The sequence below is a fragment of the Castor canadensis genome, chromosome 5, assembly GCF_047511655.1.
Source record: "Castor canadensis chromosome 5, mCasCan1.hap1v2, whole genome shotgun sequence".
NCBI classification, from domain to species: domain Eukaryota; kingdom Metazoa; phylum Chordata; class Mammalia; order Rodentia; family Castoridae; genus Castor; species Castor canadensis.
In genome coordinates, this window is record NC_133390.1 from 74,656,613 (window position 1) to 74,675,841 (window position 19,229).

A 19,229-nucleotide genomic window follows, 5' to 3' on the forward strand; every position below is an offset into this window, starting at 1 on the left:
CCAGCTGCCGCCGTCTCTAGGCTGCGGCCAGCGAATTAGGCCAGGGAATTAAGCAGACCTCGCGGGGCGCCAGGCGGGGCGGGGAGGCCTGGGAACCAGCGCGGAGGCGGGCAGGACCCAAGTGCGTCCCCCGCGGTCCCTTCCCCCAGGGGTCACGTCTTTCAGGCCGAGGCATGCCGGGGACTTTCTGATTCTGCCAGCAGCCGCTCCTTGGCGAGCCACGCGTGGTAAGCAGACTTTCTAGCAGGGGAAAAATTGCACCAGTATTTTTTTTTTTTTTTGAGACAGGGTCTCGCCATGTAGCCCGTGCTGCCCTTGAACTTCCTTTTGGCGGTACTGGGGTTTGAATTCAGGATCTGGCACTTGCTCCGCAGGCGCTTCTAACTCTGAGCTACGTTCCCAGCCCTGGCCATGGGCGTTTGCTCTTCCTGCCTCAGCCTACCTAGTGCTGGGATTACAGATGTGAACAACCACGCCAGGCTCTCGGCCCTACTTCTTTCATAAAAATGGTTCATTAAAATCATTCCTGGGCCGGGGGTGTAGCTCATTGTCAGAGCGCTTGTCCCGAGCCCTCATCACCCATCAAAAACACCCGTCAAAAACAACTCCCTTCCATTCCTGGGCTCTCTGTGGGCGGCGAATCCTTGGGGCTAGGATGAGCGATTTTATTGCGTGAGAGGTGGGCGCCACTGCACGCGGGGGAGGTGGCGCCGGGGAGCGCGTTCCGCTCCCGGGGACGCTGCGCACGCGGGCGCCACCCGAGCGCAGCGCGCTTCAGCCGGGGCGCAGCTCCGGGGTCTTGTTGCTCCTCTGCATGGCGTAGGTGGTGGGCGGGTGACCCGCCCAGGTTGCCAGCCAGCCGCGGCTTGAGCGAGGTCAAGGTGCTCCGAGCGTCCAGGCTCCCCTCTCGGGAGCCAGGCAGACAGACCGCAGGGCACCCGGCAGGGCACCTGGCATCCCACCCGGAGCCCCCCTGAGGTGGATGCGCGACGTCGTCCCCACGGCGCAGTGCCGCGTCATAGCACCCCTCTTAGGTCCTCCGCGCAGCGAGCACCCCAGCGCGGCCCCAGGGCGGAGCTCCGTGCGCCTAGGTCCCCGCCTACGGCTACCGGGACAAGTGGCCCGCGGCCACAACACTGCCCCCTGGCGGGAGAACGCTCCACTGAGCCTCCCGGGTGAAGCCGAACCGCAGGGAGCAGGGTCGCCTGCCCAGCGCCCGCCTTCCAGATCCTGCTTTGCAAGGACCGCAGCAGAATCCCTTCGCCTGTGCACTCCACGCCCCACAGCAGCGATCACTCGAAGAACTGAGCAAGGCCAAAGAACTCCTTTATCGAGATATCACTTCCATGCAAGAAGACCTAGAAGTTGTAAATACGGGGTACACACTCGTGCCCGCGGCGCTGGGGTTCAATCCAGGCCCGGTTCATCGCTAGACATATGCTCTACCGCCGAGCCGCATCCCCTTTGTTCCCAAGACTTCAGATGAAAACACCAGGCCAGCTGCGGCTCAGTTCCTTCCAGCCCCTTTGCAGCCACTCTTTCCTCCCCCTTCTGCCCCGGCTCCCAGGCGACCACTCCTCTGATTTCTGCCTCTGTCCCCCGTCCTTTCTAGAAGCCCATATAAACGGAATCAGCTCTTCCGTGGGCCTCTGTGCTTTTTTCACTTAGCTCATGCTTTTGACATTCACCCTTGCGGTTGTATGTGCTGTATTTTTCTCCGATTTGGCCTTGAGGTCTGGCTTCAGGGGATGGCATTGTGTGTTTACAGGGTGTTTTTCACCGCATACTTCTTTATCCTGGTGGATGGCCTCATGTGTGTGAGCCTTGACTAGGTGTCTTCCTCTCAGGAAACTTGTTCATCTTGGCAGGTGCCCTTGTGGCTCTTGTCCGACCAGGATCCAGCTTCTTCCTAGCCCTGACAAGAGCAGGTTCTCTCGCGTGTTATCGGGCAAGACACAGAACAGGCAACTCAAGAAAACACATGAAAGAACCGAAGTGGCACCGAAGAGGGTGCAGATGAGGGTGCTTGGGTAGCTCTGGGGGCAGCTGGGGAGTCAGAGAAAGATGGCCCCCTGGGGCCCAGGGTGGTAATCAAGCAGATTTCCCAGGGGGATTTCTAACTGGTTTGTTAGCAGCCCACTTGAGTCCTGTGGGGCCACACTGACTCAGGAGTGGCAACAGGGGTCTATCTGCTCGGTCCCTGCATGGTGCCGGGTGTGTGGGGTGAGGCCAGTGGATTTTATTTAGACGTCCTATAGGGAGGGGGTACTAGGAAGCGGTCATAGAATGTAAGGCCATATATCTGGACCAGCCACACTGAGGAACTGGGAGGGGGCAGAAGGTGGGAAACTGGCAAAGGTGACTAAGTCTTGCTTCCAGAAGAAGTCAGTTAACCCTACACCCTAAATGGATTCTGAGGCTGCCTCTTCCACTCAGATTTCCCTTGTCAAAAATCTACTGTGGTTAGTGCAGCATGAGAAAGGAGCAGGAGGGCCTCGGGGCACCTGGAGAAGGATAGGTTTACCAGGCAGAGGCCTGTTGGGGAGCTGTAGGAAGTTGCTGAGGATGGGACAGTGTGGGTGTGCTCGGGCAGGTGTGCTGGAGGGAGCAGGAGCTGACTGGGCTGGGCTGGGCGCGTGTGCATATTTTCCTGGGAGTGATGCCGAGGCGAAGTGCTTCCAGTGAGCGAACGGCTGGATTTGCAGTGCAGGTAGCTCACCGCGCTGCACTGCACAGGAGGTGGCGGGATGGGGATTGGAATCTGGGAAGGATCCTGGCTCTCCACCAATGACAAGTGTGACCCTGAGCAAGTCAGCTCTTGTCTGGGTGCTTCAGCTTCCTCACCTGCTGCACAATGCAGTGACGTCATGAAGCCACACACCACCTGGCCTGCTCAGGCCATGAGAGCTCTGACGGTGTGCAGTGGTGTCAGCCCCTGGGGATTCTTGCCCCCTGGGAAGTCCCCTGCCCTGAGCCCAGCTTTGCCACTCCTCAGCCTTGCTGAGCACAGCTTCTTCCCTTGGCCCCTGTAGAGTCTCACAGGTGCGGAGGAAGCAGCCATAGCAGATGGAATGTGAGTGTTTGCACTTGACATTCATTCAAAGGATGTTTTTATCAACAAAGAAAACTTCATTAAAAGCATTTAATCCAAATTACACAAACATGGATTAGCTTTTGTTTTTGTTTTTGGTGGAGCTGGGGTTTGAACTCAGGGTTTCACACTTGCAAGGCAGGCTTGAGCCACTCCTCCAGTCCATTTTGGTCTGGTTATTTTGGAGATGGGGTCTCCTGAACCATTTGCCTGGGCTGGCGTCTGACCTTGATCCTCCTGATTTCAGTCTCCCAAATGGGATTACAGGTGTAAACCACCAGCCCCCTGCTGGTTAGGTTTTTGGGGTTTTTTTGCCATACTGGGGTTTGAACTCAGGGTCTCACACTTGCTAGGCAGGTGCTCTACCACTTCAGCCACTCCACCTGCCTTTTTAGGTATTTTTGAGATAGGGTCTCGAGAACTATTTGCATGGACTGTCTTCAAACCAAGATCTTCCTGATCTCTGTCTCCAGAGTAGCTAGGATTACAGGTGTGAGTCTCTGACACCAACTGATTAGTTTTTTTGAACGGAAAAATTTCCAAAGTGAACTTCATTAAGACAATCATGACTTACTTGATAAATGTCCATTATAGCACACAGTGTTCTTTTTAAAATTTAACTAATGAATGAATTTTGAGACAGGGTCATACTAATGTAGCCCAAGCCAGCCTCAAACTCACGATGCTCTTGCCTCAGCCACCCAAGTGCTGGGATTACAGGCATGTACCACGACACCTGGCTCTTCTTTTTTATTTTCATGATCTTATTTTACTACATTAAAAAAGCTGTTAATTTAATACCTGTCTTAATGTTTCCAGTCATATCTTCCATTCTTGATGTACTGAGGTTCCGAGACATTCCGGGGTGTGTGCCTGGACAGCCCTGACTGGGGGCCTCCCAGCATTCTGCCTGGACAGCCCTGACTGGGGACCTCCCAGCATTCGGGTCTCTAGCCTTGGAACCCCCTCTACTCCCTACAGCAGGAAGCAAACCTGCTGTGTGTGAAGAGCAAAACCTGAGTTCCGACTTGACTGTCTCCCTCAGTGGAGAGACCTTGTCCACTCAGATCTCCAGATCCTTGTTTTGCTCATCCCTAAAATGGGAATCACAACGATACCTGCCTGTTTACTCGGCAGAGCTGTGTGTGTTATATAAGTGTACAAAACCATTACCATACATTCGATAGCATTTAATAATCCGTTCTGTGAACTCCAGGTCCCAGTGGAGTGCCACAAGTTCATTTTTCTGCTACTGTCACCATTGTCATTGAAACCAGCTGCTCTGTTTTCTTGCTGTGACCACTGGGTGGCACCACAGATTTGATTCTGTAACTGTTTTGGTCTCAAATGCATTCTTTTGGGTTTGGTTGAATCATCTAATAGTGCTGGCTTTTGTCGGTCAAAGACAGAAAATTATTGGCAATTTCACTTGCTTTTCCTGATGCTTGGCGTGTATCCTGCCCTGGGACGTTCCCTTTTGGCTTCATCTCAGCGAAACACTGACCAGTCTGTGGGTTCACTGGACGGAGGGGCTCTTTACCAGCCTTAGGGTTCTGTGTGCTGCCCAGGCCAGGGAGAACCAGGAGGCCAGGGTTGTATCAGAGATGCAGAGGCCCGAGCCTGCTGGAGTCCACCCAGTAGCCAGCAGGACTCACCACAGAGACTTGGGGTCAAAGGACCATGTGGGGAAGAGAGCTGGAAAGGCCACATCTGAGCTAAAGGGCCAGGCTGGGCATCTCAGGAAGGCCTCCATTTTACAGTAGCCAGGAAGCATTCCTAAGAGACTCCAAAGCCATGCCATGCCCAGGTGACCCTGACCTTCTGTTCCTTGCTTCTTGTCCTCCATAAGCAAGACTGGCTTTGGGCCTCCCAACGTTGTGAAAGAAGTTGAGAAATATCGGAAAGATCTCAGATCATTAACAGAATGTCTGGTGGCCCTAAAAGTGCAGGTGACTCATGGGAGCCTGGGTGGGGCCTCAGGCAGTTCCACCGCACAGAGCTCCCTTGTGTGACTGAAGCTAAGCAAAACTCTGCATTTGTCATTGGTTCTTTTGGGCTCTGTCTGCATCTCTCCAGCACAGGGCCTGGAGACCTGTCACACAGATGAGCTGAAATGTGCCAGGGACATGGGGGCACTTCACAAACAACCTTTTTATATTAGTCACTTACTTAGGCTCCTCTGAGAGACCATGCCTCAGACAAGAAAGTTGTAGCCACTTTTTTAAAAAAGAGCTTAAAGGAGACTTTTATTTGTCTATTTATTTTTTAGCCTAGGCTGACCTCAAACTCAGGACCCTCCTGCCTCAGTGTCCCAAGTGCTGGGACATACCCAGTTCCTCCAGAGATTTTTTATTTTCTGAGCTGGAGATCAAATTCAGGACCTTATACATGCTAGGCAAGTACTGAGCTACATCTTGGGCCACTCAAGGATATATTTTTTTGTTACCTTCTAGTATAAGAATGGTTCAACACTATGGAAACAAAGTAATTTACCATATCAATATATCAAAAGAGAATAATGAAAACTTTCTGGTCATCTGTATAGATTCTGAATAATTCAATAATTTATTCTGGGTAAATACTTTTTTTTTAAATTTGGCTGCATTGGGGTTTGACTGTACTGGGTTTGAACTCAGGGCCCTTCACTTGCTAGGCAGGTGCTCTGCCACTTGAGCCACTCCGCCAGCCCTTTTTTGTGATGGTTTTTTTTTTCAAGATAGGGTCTTGCTAAATTTGCCTGGATCTGGCATCAAAATGTGAACCTCCTGAGTAGCTAGGATTACAGGCATGAGCAGCCAGCACCCGCTGGTAAGCACTCTTAATAAAACAGGAATAGGCATATACTTCCTTAACGTAGTAAGATACAGTTGTCTCAGCATCAAAACCAGCATCAGCTCAATGGGGACACAATAAAAGCTCTCCGAGCAAGAGATAGAACACGGACAGAAAGAAATCAGAAAGGAAGAGAAATTGTATCCAGATGGCATAATTTTATACCTGGGAAACCCAAAAGACTTGACACAAAAAGTATTACGCTCAAAACACTGGCGAGGGTGAGAAGCAACAGAAGGTCTCATTTGTTGTTGGTGGGAAGGCAAAATGGTGCAGGCAGTTTGGAAGACACTTTGGCAATTTCTTACAAAACTGAATACGCTCTTATGATGCAGTCATCAAGTCCTTTGGGATTTATTCAAGTGAACTAAAAACAGCTTCACACAAAAACCTGCACAAGAAGGTTTATTGTAATGTCAATTGCATGAACTTGGTAGCAACCAAGGTGTTCTTCGATAGGTAATGCATAAAGCGTGTGCAGACACTGGGTGTTATTGAGATATGAAAAGAAATGAACTATCAAGTCATGAAAAGACAGGGAGAAATGTTAAGTGCATATTACCAAATGAAAGAAGCTTGAAAAAGATAGGACTACATCCCAATTAGGTGGCTTTCTTGGAAAAGGCAGGACTGTGGAGACAGTAAAAAGATGAAGGACTGATTGCTGAGGGTTGGGGAGGAGGGGGGATGAATGGGTGGAGCACGGAGGACTTTGAGGGCAGTGAAACTATTCTGTATCAGATTACAGTGGTGGTCAAATATTATTGCACCTTTGTCTAAACCATGCACTATCAATGCCAAGAGTGAGTCCTTCCTAATGTAAGCGAGGGACTTAGGATAATAATGACGTGACGTGTCTTAGTTGGCTTGCCAATCAGAACACGTGCAGGATGGTGGGGAGGCTGTGTGTGTATGGGGGAGGTGGGGCAGGGAGTATGTGGAAATTCCTGCTCATTTCATTCAATTTTGCTGTGAACCAAAAATTGTTTTAAAAATAAGATTTTTTTTAATGTATTACACACATATAGATCTATCTATAAAAATAATTCAGCAAAGTGGGTGGTTCTTTTGTTTGTTGTTTGTTTTGCGGTACTGGGGATTGAACCCATGGCCTTGCACATGCTAGGTGAGTGCTCTACCACTGAAATACATCTCCAGCCTAAACTGTGTCTGGTTTGTAATTAATAAATAACTAGCTAGAAAAACTGATGGAAGAAAGTCTAAGCCCATTTACAATATCAACAACAATAAAAGCAACAAACAATAACACCACCAGCAAAATGGAACAATTAGGAATAAACTTAATGAGATATATGCAATGTATTTATAAATTAAACTTTCAAATTTTTTTAAGGGGTACAAAAGATGATCTGAACATATGGAAAGTCATTTCACATTTTTAGAAAGTCCACTTACCCTAAGTTGCTGTATACATTTAACAAAAGTCCAGTAAAAATACCAACAGGATTCTTTGTTTTTTGAGACAGTGTCTCACTATGTAGCCCAGGCTGACCTTAAACTCTCCATCCTTCTGCCTCAGCCTCCTGAGTAGCTGGGTTTCCAGGTGTGTACCACTACGCCTGACTGGAAATGGGCAATGCCTGTCAAATTGGCACAAGTCCTGAGTAAAGCCACTTGATCTATCTATAAAAATTACTATTAGTATTTTAAAAGACAATTTCTTTTGGATTTATGTACATTATTTGCATCTATTTACCCAGCATTGCCTGTTGTATCTTTGCCTGCTCTTATGAGATCAGGTTTCTTTTTTTTTTTTTTGCTATTGGGAATATAAAATTTTTTTTATTTTTTAAATTTTTTTTATTATTCATACGTGCATACAAGGCTTGGGTCATTTCTCCCCCCCTGCCCCCACCCCCTCCCTTACCACCCACCCCACCCCCTCCCTCTCACCCCCACCCCCTCGATACCCAGCAGAAACTATTTTGCCCTTATCTCTAATTTTGTTGAAGAGAGAGTATAAGCAATAATAGGAAGGAACAAGGGTTTTTGCTAGTTGAGATAAGGATAGCTATACAGGGAGTTGACTCACATTGATTTCCTGTGCGTGTGTGTTACCTTCTAGGTTAATTCTTTTTGATCTCACCTTTTCTCTAGTTCCTGGGTCCCCTTCTCCTATTGGCCTCAGTTGCTTTTAAGGTATCTGCTTTAGTTTCTCTGTGTTGAGGGCAACAAATGGTAACTAATTTTTTAGGCATCTTACTTATCCTCATATCTCACTTTTATCATGTGGAGATCAGGTTTCTTGATGGAAAACTCCTGTTTCTTCCCACCCTCAATCCTGAAAGATAGGGCCTCAGATTTCTAATTCTAGGTTGACAGTTCTTTCTTTCAGAGTCTGGAAAGTTGTATTCACTGTTTCCTGATATCTCTTGCTGTTGAGAAGTCTGGGAAATGGGAACTGTCAGTCCTCTACAGGAGACCTGTCCTCTCTCTCTGGCTGACTTTAAGATGTTTGTTTTGTTTCATCAGTTTTCTGAGACATGTCTTGGTATGGATTTGTTTTTTAGTTGTCCTGCTTGGTGTACATCACTGTTTCTAGACCTCTGATATACTTTTCACTAGTTTTAAATTTGTTGTAGCATTATCCCTTTATATTTTTTTATTTGTTTGTTTGTTTATTTGCTTACTTACTTTTGGCGGTACTGGGGTTTGAACTTAGGGCCTCGTGTCTGCTAGGCAGGCACTCTACCCCTTGAGCCATACCTCCAGCCCAGTATTTTATTTTTCATTCTCTCTTTTTTTCCACTTTGAGGATCTGTTTACATGCACACATCTTAACTGTGCTTCCTTTATGTTTCTCTCTAGTAGGTTCTCACTGTTTCACCTTTGGTAGTTTATTACGAACTCCCAGTTCCCTAATTCTCTCTTCTTCTGTGTCAAAATGGTATTTTATTATAAGAATTATATTATGATTTCAAAAGCTTTTCTTTATTTCTTCACTTCTAATCTCTCATTGACTGCTAATACATACATACACAAATGTATTTTAAGTAGATACATTTTTAAAATCTTTGTGTGTGGTGCTGGGGATTGAACTCAGGGCCTCGTGCATGCTGAGCACACACTATATCACTGAGCAGTGTGTCCCTTAAGTTTTATTGTGAAATTATTTTAAGTTTGTAGAAGTATAAAGGTAACACAGGGAGCACAGCTTCTTTTCATGTTACTATCTTATGTCACCACAGCATCTTTACTCAGAAATTGACATTGGCATGACGCTGTGAACTAAACTGTAGACTTCATTTAGATCTCACCAGCTTTCCAGGATCCCACGTCTCTTCTGGGATCCCATCCAGGGTACCATGATGTGCTTAGTCATCATGATTCTTGAGATTTCTCCAGTAAGTAGTGGTTTCTCAGTTTTTCCTTATTTTTCATGACCTTGACTTTTTTGGATGGGGATATCGGGGTTGAACTCAGGGCCTGGCACTTGCTAGACAGGTGCTTTACCACTTGAGCCACTCCACCAGTACGTGACCTTGGCTTTTGAAGAATACTGGCCAGGTGTTTCACAGGATGTCTCTATGGGTTTGTCTGAGGGCTGCTCATGACGACACTGGGGTCAGGGGCTGTGACAGAGGTGAAGTTCCTGCCTCAGAAAAGACATGACCTCAGCATGATCTATTTACTAATACTGACTTCAGTGTCCTTTCTTTGGTGTAGGGAATGTCTGTCAAGCATCTCTCCGCAAGGTTATTTTTTTTCCCCTTTTCAGACTCTCTTTGGCAGAAGCCCATATTCAAGGCAGAGTAATTAAGCTCCCCAGCCTGGTGGGGTAGTATCAAGGAATTGGGAACATATGTTCCAGCAATGCGGTAATTAATAATGCTTTAGAGAAAACGCTTTGAATCTATGCAAGTGCCCTGATTCTCCCTAGAGAATCCTTAGAGAGTTGTGAGCAAATGCTCACTGATACTAGCATTTATTTACGGACCTTACCTGCTGGAATTATTAGCATAGAATTCTAACAGTATTTTTCTGTTATTTGAAATTCTTGTATGATTTGTCCCATTCTTTCCATTTATTTATTTACTCATTCATAGAGGTTTATTTTACATGGCTATAAAAACCACTTTGAATGGGAGTGGGGTTTTATAGCCTATTTGCATTGCCTGATGGTGGAGATGCCTTTCAGATGCAAACAGGCATTTCCTAGGGAGGAGAAGTGTCTCCTTGACCACTTATCACCCTTTTGGGACCTCCCGCAGTCTGTCCTTCAGTCCTTCATTCCCCCCTCTCAATGGTAGCCCTAACTGCTGTTAGGGATTGGGATGATGAAGTCTGTTTAGTAACTGCTTCCTGCTGACAGGGGGCGATGAAGGGGCCCGCAGCGTCAGGGCTGACCACGAGAGGGGTTGTCAAGGGGACCGCGGTAGTAGGTCGTTTTCATCTCCACCAGAGGCATTTGTAGTTTGATGGATTCTAGGCGAGAAGAAACAAACTTGACAAGTAAGTTTAAAATGCAAGGCCCAAACACAAGCAAGAGGACAAAGGCAACTATAGGCCCCAGAAAGGGTAGGAACCAAGTCCTGGAGGGGAGCCAGGATTTTATTTGTTCCCATACCTGAGTAGAAACCTGAGTTTCAAGAGATTGCTCCCGGAGCCATTTAGCCTGTTGGAGAATGTAATCTGCACGTTCTTCTACAATGCCCGAAGTGTTTATATACGTGCAACAGGAGGTATTGGCAATGGCACATACCCCCCCTTATTTAGCCAAAAGAAAATCTGGAGCCAGGCGGTGGTCCATTACCATACAGGCAAGGGACAACAAAGACCTTTGCATGTCCTTAATGGCAAGGCCTACCTGGTCTGAGGTGTTCTCTACCACTTTGGTTAGGTTTTTTGCAGTTACATGATTGGCAATCACCCCATAGCTGATTCCAGCAAGGGCTGCAACTAATGCTGTTATCCCCAAAACTATTAGAGTAACCTCCCTTTTATTCCTATGGGAAGCTGTTCCTGTTGTTAGCATTTCTCTTTTTTTTTCCAGATGGCTGCATGAGCATGCAGGATCAGGAAGGCATACTTAGAATCTGTATAGATGTTGACTCTCTGTTCTTTTGACAGTGTTAGGGCTTCTGTTAGGGCCACTAATTCTGCCAATTGAGCACTTGTATTAGGAGGAAGAGGACCTGATTTGAGGGTGCCAAATTCTATTACAACTGCAAACCCTGCATGTCTGACACCATTCTTGACAAAGGAACTGCCATCAGTGTATAATTCTAGATCTGAGTTTTTTAAGGGCTGATCAGTTAAGTCAGTTCGGGCAGCATAATTTTCCATAAGTACCTCCTCACACGAGTGTTCAGGATTTCCCTCTGCCTCTGGTGGAAGGGATGCAGGATTTAGGCTCTGACAGGTTCTTAAAGTTATTTCTGTTCCTCCCAGAAGTTGGGCCTGATATTTAAGTAGACGGCTGTCAGATAGCCAAAGTTCTCCTTTTGAGTTTAAAATTCCCCCTAGGGAAAAAGGAACCCTCTTACACTGTTGGTGGGAATGTAGACTAGTACAACCACTCTGGAAAAAAATTTGGAGGCTACTTAAAAAGCTGGACATCGATCTACCATTTGATCCAGCAATACCACTCTTGGGGATATACCCAAAAGACTGTTACTCCAGAGGCACCTGCACATCCATGTTTATTGCGGCACTATTCACAATAGCCAAGTTATGGAAACAGCCAAGATGCCCCACCACTGACGAATGGATTAAGAAAATGTGGTATCTATACACAATGGAATTTTATGCAGCCATGAAGAAGAACGAAATGTTATCATTCGCTGGTAAATGGATGGAATTGGAGAACATCATTCTGAGTGAGGTTAGCCTGGCTCAAAAAACCAAAAATCGTATGTTCTCCCTCATATGTGGACATTAGATCAAGGGCAAACACAACAAGGGGATTGGACTATGAGCACATGATAAAAGCGAGAGCACACAAGGGAGGGGTGAGGATAGGTAAGACACCTAAAAAACTAGCTAGCATTTGTTGCCCTTAATGCAGAGAAACTAAAGCAGATACCTTAAAGCAACTGAGGCCAATAGGAAAAGGGGACCAGGTACTAGAGAAAAGGTTAGATCAAAAAGAATTAACCTAGAAGGTAACACCCACGCACAGGAAATCAATGTGAGTCAATGCCCTGTATAGCTATCTTTATCTCAACCAGCAAAACCCCTTGTTCCTTCCTATTATTGCTTATACTCTCTCTACAACAAAATTAGAGATAAGGGCAAAATAGTTTCTGCTGGGTATTGAGGGGGGGAGCGGGAGGGGGTGGAGTGGGTGGTAAGGGAGGGGGTGGGGGCAGGGGGGAGAAATAAACCAAGCCTTGTATGCACATATGAATAATAAAAGAAAAATGAAAAAAAAAAATAAAAAAATAAAATTCCCCCTAGGTCGTGTGGGGTATAAACCGTTAGGAGGCGGTTTAGGATAAGTTTCTGAGCTTCAAGCACTAGAAGGCTTACTGCAGCCATTGCTCTGAGGCATCCTGGCCATCCCTTGGCTACCTGATCTAACTCTTTGCTTAAGTAACCTACTGACTGGGGAGTGATGCCCCGGAGCTGAGTCACCATGCCCAAGGCCAGTCCTCCCTTTTCATAGACATATAATTGAAACTTGTCTTGTACTGGGAGACTCAGCTGTCATAAGAGCCTTTTTTAACTGGTGGAATGCATTTTCTGACTTGTCATCCCATTCAATAAAGGGCTGGGTATCCTTCTGTGCTTCCTTAAGGATTTGATATAAAGGCCTGCCTAGGTCTGCATATCCCAGGATCCAAATTCTACAGTACCCTGTGACCCCCAAAAAGGCCCTCAATTGTTTTAGAGTTTTAGGTAGAGGAAAGGTCAGGTTTGGACGGATTCTGTCTTCTCCTAGAGACCTCATTTCTTTCTCCAGGACAAGACCTAAATATGTAACCTTAGACTGACACAATTGGGCTTTTTCTTTAGAGATCTTATAACCTCTATCTGCTAAGAAGTTTAGTAAGGACCCAGTGGCTCATGAAATGACAGGCTTATTTGGTCCACAGAGCAGGAGGTCATCTACATATTGTAGCAGAATAGCTTGTGGGTATTGCCATTCTGCCAAGTCTTGGGTTAGTGCTAATCCAAAGAGGTGGGGGCTGTCTCTGAATCCCTGGGGGAGGACAGTCCAAGTGACCTGTCCAGACTTCCTTATGGGGTCCTCAAAGGCAAAGATAGGTTGACTTTTAGGGTGTAAGGGAATGCAAAAGAAGGCATCTTTTAAATCCAGGACAGAGTAGTAAGCAGTACCCAGAGGTATTTGGGCTAAAAGCTTATAGGGATTTGGAACTACAGGGTGGAGAGGCACTACTGCTTCATTGATCAGGCGGAGATCCTGGACTAGCCTCCATTTGTTAGGTCCCTTCCTGACACCAAGAATAGGAGTATTATATGGTCTGGAACATTCTATTTGCAGTCCCTGTCTCTTTAAGTCTTTGATTATGGGAATTAACCCCTCCTTAACTTCTGGCTTTAAAGGATATTGGTTTTGATGGGGAAACCAGGAGGGGTCCTTGAGATGAATTAGGACTGGGGCAGCTGTTCGTGCCCATTCCACAGTGTGTCCATCCGTCCACACCGTGGGGTCTACTTGTTCCTCTATTAGGGGCAAGCAAAATTATTCTCCTGGGGGTAAAAGTAGCTGTACCCCCAATTTAGATAGAAGGTCTCGCCCTAGCAGAGGAGTAGGGGCTTCTGGGACAATTAAAAAGGAGTGACAGAAATGGAAATCTCCCCAGGAGCAGGCTAAATGCTGAGTGAAATACATCCTAGAGGCTGGCCTGATATGCCTCGAACAGTAATTTTCTTGGAGGACCGGGGTCCGGGAGAGAAAGGAATAGCTGAGATGCTGGCTCCAGTATCGATAAGGAGGCTGACCTTGTGCTTTTCAATTGTGAGTAAAACCCAGGGCTCCCCTGCTTTTATGGTGGTCAGAGAAACCTGTATGGGAGGCCCCGGGACCCATAATTGGGTGGGAGGCTCTGACCTCGTTTCCCCTGAGAACCGGGGACAGTGTGCCTTCCAATGTTTTCCCTGACAAATGGGGCAGGGTCCCGGAGGTAGCTTTCTCCGGGGGCACTCCCTCCTAAAATGGCCTGCCTGTCCACATTGAAAACATGTCCTCGGGTTTGGACTTTGCCGTGGGGGAGCACTGCGATCAGAGCCTCCTGCCGCTTGTCCTTTCTCTTTTCCCTTTCCAGGTCCTTCCTTTCTTTTTCTAAGTCCCTGTTATAGTATACAGATGTGCCTACATGGACCAATTGGTCCAGATCTCTGCTCCCTTCAGCCACCAATTTCTGAAGCTTTTTATGGATATCTGGTGCTGACTGTGTTAGGAATTTCCTCTTCCTGTAACTCTGGTATAATGTTGGTATGCTTTTGTAAAGCATCCTTAAGTCTCTGTAGGAAAGCTACTGGAGTTTCTAAGGGTCCTTGCTGTACAGCTGTGACTTGGGAGTAATTAAGAGGCTTTACCTTGGCTCTGCTTAGTCCCTCAAGAATGCAGTGGATGAAATGATTACGACTCCATTCATCCTTGTCATTTTCAGGGTCCCACTTAGGGTCATACCTAGGCACTGCCTGGATCTCCTGTTGGAATTGGGAATCGAGGCTCCCTTCTAGGTATCCAATGTCTTTGTCTTTCTTCTCCCTCCCCCTCCTCCTCCTGTGAGGGCCTAGTAGGAGACTAGTGGCCCTACAGGCCACTTTTATCTAAGTGATAATTGTCTCCAGCTGTGACTGCCTGATGTAGAACCTGCTGTTTCTCCAGAGAAGTGAGGGTCTGAGATAGCAATAGCATCACATCTTTCCAGCTCAGTTCAAAGTTTTGGCTGACTTCTCTAAATGCCTGGATGTACTGATCTGGATTTTCTGTGTAATTTCCTAAATCCTTTTTTATTTCTTTAAGTTCACTCACTCTAAAAGGAACATGAGCTCTGTCCCATCTGGGAATTAACTGGAGGGGGTGGAGTCCTGTGGGACAGTGTCTAGCGTGTGAGGTGGCTGGGTAAGGGGGAAGAGGGGGAGCTTACGGAGCATTAGATGGGTTTTTCTGCTCAAGGGAGTTTGGAGGCTTTTTGCAAAGGGTTACCATGGTCTGGGTATCTAGCCTGCATTTGTTTAGCCATTCTGGGTGGTCTCTTAGGAAAAGGAACAACTGAACGTATGGAACTTCGGTCCACTTTCCCTCCTTTTTACAGAACATATCTAATTGAAGAATGGTATTATAATTAATGCTGCCTCCTTCTGGCCATCTTTCCTCATCTCCCAGAGTGCAGGGTGCAGTAAAACTTGAGTTAATAAGCAGGCAAGGGGGGATCCCTTGAGGCTTGATTTCCATCTAAAAAGGGAAACAAGGGAAAATTGGTCACCTTAACAGAGGTTTCTCCTTTTATCTAAGCATCCCCAGATGAGGAGAAACTCTAGTGGGAGAGGGCGTCCCGCTCTCCCTTGCTCCATCCACTGCCACTCGTGGGTAGAGTCGCGGAGGATTTACAGATAGATATCTCAGTTGCACCCATCCCCCTGAGATGATCTTTGACCGGTCTCTCATCTATTTTGACTTGCCTGTTTGCCCTGCGACCCAAGTAGGCCTGGTTCTCCTCTACCAGCTGAACGCTTATAATTAAAAATAACTCTATCAAAGTAACCAAGAGGGCTTGCATGGCCAGAAAGAGGACCCCTTTAGAGGCATGGATGGGGACTTTTGATGAAGTAGACTTTTGTTCCCCCATATATCCTGTGAGACAACCATGTTTTCTATGAAAGGAGAGAGAGCATCTGGAGGCTTCTGCTCTGATAAGGGGCAAAAAAACCCAGACACCTGAGGTTTTTGCCTTTTAACTGTTTTTTTCTTTCCCTGAGGGCAGGCTGTGGAACCTGTTTAACCAGTTAATCTGATGCTTGACAAAGACAGTCAAGCCTAAATTGGAGACTAGCACTTTCTGATGCCTGTAGGGATTTTTCCCAAACTCCCTGAAGAAAGAAGCTCACTGCTATTTACAGCAAAGGCGGGGAGGGGGACACTCATCCTGAACTGCCTGGGAAAGAGGAAAGAGAGGCTGAGGGTTGGGGAAAAAGAGAGTTTCCAGGCTCAACACATGAGGGATTATTGATCATCCCTGCTGTCCAAGTCGATCCTGCCAAAGGCAGTACTGGAGCACTGGAAGCAAGAGGTGACCTCCACTCTCGGGCCACGGAAACCATGAAGAAAGCATGAGAGATCTGATTGTCTGTTTGCCACAGACATGGCTGGAGAGGTCCAAGACTTAGCCGCCTTTGGGGCCTCAGGGCGGGTCAGGAAGTTGCATCTCTAGCCTTTGGGTGACACCGGGGAGTGCCCCGGCCAGAACACCTTTTGTGGCTTGAAGACAAACTTTCCTTTCCACCAGCTGTTTTTGGACCTCCCCTTAAGCTGGTCAGATCTTGAAAGAGAGTGTTAGCGTTTAAGGAGAGGAAAAAAGAAAAAGCCTTGGTATACTTAAGTAGAGTTCCGCCCACATAGCATTGGCAGTGCAGTACAAACCCCTGCCCGGCCTCTGAGTTTCCTCAGATTGCCTGCCGTATAGCTGTAGTGGGCTCGGACCTTTTCCTCAGTTTCCCAAGGAAGAAACCCTCCTTAACAAGACAGAGAGAGAGAGGGAGAGGTCGACCTGAGAGTCACCGTAGCTAGGCTGTGGTGGGGGGTTTCTCCTGGAAAACAGACTCCACCGGAGTGCCAGACGCTCATGGTCACATTCCTAGGCAGCCTTTCCAAGTTTGGCACAACCTATACCGACCTCAGGTGAAGGCTGGTCCCTTCGTGCGTTGCCAAATATGATACACGGATGACACGCGCAGGAATTTCAGATGCTCAGGGTTCTTGAGCCTGCTCTGAGAATGAAAGCACAGGCAGACTCCAACAGCAGAGGTCGGAAAAATTTTATTTGTAGAGAATTTAGTTGGAGAAAAGAGAAGAGAAAGACTGCATGTTGGAGAATGCAGGGGGACCTGGAAACCAGTGATCCCATGGGCCTGGGTGGGGAGTGGGGTTTTATAGCCTATTTGCATTGCCTGAGTGTGGAGATGCCTTTCAAATGCAAACAGGCATTTCTTAGGGAGGAGAAGTAGCTCCTTGACCACTTATTGCCCTTTTGGGACTTTCTGCAGTCTGTCCTTCAGTCCTTCAAACCTAAGCTCAAGGCTTTGACCTAGGCACAGGGTTATCTCTCTGGGAGGGGACACCCTACCTGGATGATGACAGTTGGCTATCTCTTCATTTCTTCCAGATGGGAAACGCAGCATCTATTCCTACAGACATACCCTTGGGATGTATCCTTAAGAACTGGAATAAATTTGACCCTAAGACATTAATACAAAAAAGACTTAGATTTTTCTGCAACTCTTCTTGGCCACAGTATGATATTGGATTGAGAGGACAGTGGTTTTTAAACAGCCTTAAATACAATCTCCTTCTCCATTGGAGTCTTTTTGTAAGCAGGAGGGAGAAATGGTCAGAAGACCCATATGTAAAGTCTTTTTTTTTCCTTCTTCTTCTTTTTTTATTTGTTTATTCATATATGCATACATTGTTTGGGCCATTTCTCTCCCTACCCCCCACCCTCTCCATCTGCCCTCCACCCCCAGCTTTTTTCCTCTTATGGGATCAAAGGAACTCCGCTGACAGTACCGTCTTGATGAGGAATTGTTGGCCTTACTAGATAACATTCCGTGCCAAGGAGATCCCCCCAAGTTGTCCTCTCCCAATGTAAACAATGAATAAAGGGAAGTCCTGAGTTTACTACTCCTAGTCACCTCAAGAGCACTACTCCCTTGTCTTCCCATAGACCTGATGTCCACCCAACATTTTTCCCCACCCTCAGCCTATTCAAAACCCACCCTGAGAATTTGTCCTTTCCAGGAAGTAAAGTCAGTTTGGCCCAATAAAAGTACATGCTTCTTTCTCTATGTAAGATATAAAACAAATTAAACAAGACTTAGGAAAATTATCAGAGGACCCAGGTAAATATATAGAGGGATTTCAAACCATCCAGAGGGACCTGAAGCTGTCCCACAAGACAATCCTTGGTGGGATATGGACTCACCTCAAGGCATATGGAACAAAATCATTTGATAGTGTGTCTTATGATGGGTATGAGAAATAGCAAAATGAAACCAGGTAACTATGCTCAATTGGCTAGTATAGACCAGGGCCCCAGTGAGAAATCCTACTGCCTTTCTTGAAAGGCTAAAGGAGACTGCCATGAAATTTATTAACCTTTCCTCTGATTCGGTGGAGGGGCAGCTAACATTAAAGGACAATTCCTCACTCAGTCACCTCCTGACATTAGAAGAAAATTACAAAATGCAGCCCTGGGCCTGACGCTTCTATCTATTTATATTCTATTTAGCTTCCTCTGCTTTTATACAATCGAAAGCAGAAGGAAGAAAGGAAGGCTGGTAAGTTCTTGGCAGCTTTACAGGCACACCCACCTCCATGAAAATTGAGCCCACAAGGTAAATGCCATATTTGCAAAAACCCAGAGCACTGGAAGAGGGAATGTCCTGACATAAGGAAACTCCTAAAACTCCCTGCTTACATTGTGGACAGAAGGGACACTGGAGGAGAGATTGTTCCAAGGGCCAAAAGGATGTCTGTCCAAACTCTCCTCAGATGGTGTCCCAGGAATGAGGAGGCCCTTGAGTACAGCTGGCACCCACTCTTGCTATCAACATCTACAGGGCTGAGCCAAGGGTTCGACTGAAGTGGAAGGCAGCACTGTCACAAAGCTCACAGACACTGGACCACCTGCAGTGTGTTGCTTTCCGCTAGCTAATTCTAGTCTAGTGGTTGGAATGGACAGAGTTCCTAGAACTAGAGTTTCACTCCTGTTCTTTGTTGCAATTGGGAAGACTGTATGTTCTCTCATCCTTTTCTTGTGATGCTGGAATGTCCAACTCCCCTTATGGGAAGAGAGCTAATGAGCAAACTAGGTGCATGCTTGACCTTTACTTCTCACCCAGCCCTGTTAGCATTCCCTCTAATGGTTATAAAGGAATCTACTGATCATTCCTTAGAGGAATTAGCCATAAATTCAATGATCTGGGAAATAGGAGTTCCTGGCCAAGCCATCATCAGTGTGCCTATTCAATTAAATTGAAGGATCCGTCTATCTTTCCCAATTGAAAAAATACCCTCTAAAATCAGAGGCATATAACCTAAAATCAGAGGCAATGAAAGGCCTTCAGCTTTTAATAATAACTAAGTTCCTTCAAC

General features: G+C 46.7%; 1 long non-coding RNA gene across 2 annotated transcripts in view; it reads left to right on the top strand.

Annotated features, from left to right (window-relative positions):
- The first annotated feature begins 6 nt into the window (after positions 1–6).
- The window catches only part of LOC141423263 (uncharacterized), a 43,186-nt gene continuing 23,963 nt past the window's right edge, over positions 7–19,229 (top strand). For both annotated transcript variants that reach the window (XR_012447982.1, XR_012447983.1), the window contains exon 1: positions 7–227. This is a non-coding gene — a long non-coding RNA (uncharacterized lncRNA). The remainder of the gene's footprint in view (positions 228–19,229) is intronic.